The sequence below is a fragment of the Solanum tuberosum genome, unplaced genomic scaffold, assembly GCF_000226075.1.
Source record: "Solanum tuberosum cultivar DM 1-3 516 R44 unplaced genomic scaffold, SolTub_3.0 scf00187, whole genome shotgun sequence".
In the NCBI taxonomy this organism is placed as follows: Eukaryota; Viridiplantae; Streptophyta; class Magnoliopsida; order Solanales; family Solanaceae; genus Solanum; species Solanum tuberosum.
This window is the reverse complement of record NW_006239111.1, coordinates 304,845-306,335: the sequence shown is the minus strand read 5'-3', so window position 1 is coordinate 306,335 and position 1,491 is coordinate 304,845.

Here is a 1,491-nt window from a genome sequence, read left to right as displayed (position 1 = left end):
TCATACGCTAATCATCTCCCATACACTTCCCTTCCATTAACTATTACAACCTTTTCATCGTCCTTTCTTGGAAACATACAGTACTCAAAAAGTCGCTCTAAACCCCTCTCAAATCTTTATCTATTTTTTTTTCAATCTTCTTCCCCAAGTTCAAATCTCTCATCTTTGTTAAGTTGAAACTTCTCTAATGGTGTTTTTCGATAATTTTTAGTTGTATTTGGTTGATTATTTTGTTATGGGAGTGTAATGATTTAATGGTCCCTTTTTCTAGACTTTTTTTCTTCATGTTCTTCTTTGGGATGAAGTTTTCGTCATATTTAGTGGATATTTGTTGTCTCTAGAGAAATTTTTCGTTGGATATAAATTTTTAGCCCTATTTGATTGCTTAGAATTTTTTGAAATATTTATGTTTATCTCACCTATTGATTTTGAAATTTTTACTGAACTTTGATCGACTTTAATGGTGTTTCTATCTATTGCATTGTTGATTTTTGTTGAAAGTGCTATGTATTTTGCATGTTTCATTTGAGCATTACTCTGTTTATGTTATTAAACTAGTGATCGATAAATATGTTTTTGCTTGTAGATTATAAAGTATGGATAAGACTATAGGTGGAAGCACTAAACCATCTGCTCCTGTTGCTTCTAGAATTAAGAAATGAAAGGCTGCAAAAGTTTTGAAAACTTCTTAAAAGAAAAAATTGTAGTCGAAGAACCCGAGTCAGATTCAGAAATAAAATTAATGGTGGATATTGACAACTATCAAAATAATAGTGTTGATGCTAGTGATAATATTGAGTCTAGTGAAGGAAAAGTGATAGCAAGGAGAGTAGTAGAGATACTAGTAAAGATGAGGATGATTCCTTATCCTTGCCAATTTTCGCACGAGATATCTCTGGTAAGTTGTATGGCCTACTGACGTGGTTAGTTGAGGTAGGATTGTTTCCAACAAAGATCTCTATATGATCAAGAATGATAGTTTATTATGACTTTAGAAGCATTTTGGTTGAATAATAACTTTATAATGAATTTAAGGGTACTTGTTTTGGACACTCGAAGCATATTCTGGATTATTTTAATTTCAATGGACAGATGATCCATTATATGTCGTTGTGACCTGTGAAAAATGACAAAAAATTGCAAGAAATTTGATATTGTATGAATGAAAAGCCTGCATGTTTTGACTTTAAAGAATTTGCATTTATTACGGAGCTGAAATACTCAGCATACCCCATGAATCAAAAATGAACAAAGTCCTTAGAAAATGTGAGAATTTTCATTTCAAAGTGACAAGGAACAAGAACATCACTGGTACAAAGTTGATTAGTTTAATCAAGGGTAACAAATAAAATAAGGAGCAGAAGTTGAAGTAATCTTTACTTTGATTCGTCCACGTGATGTTGCTTGTCCAGGATCGGTCAAAGATTGTGGATTCAAACCACATCAAGATGATAGATAACTCAAATTTCTTCAAAAATTTATCTATGGGGG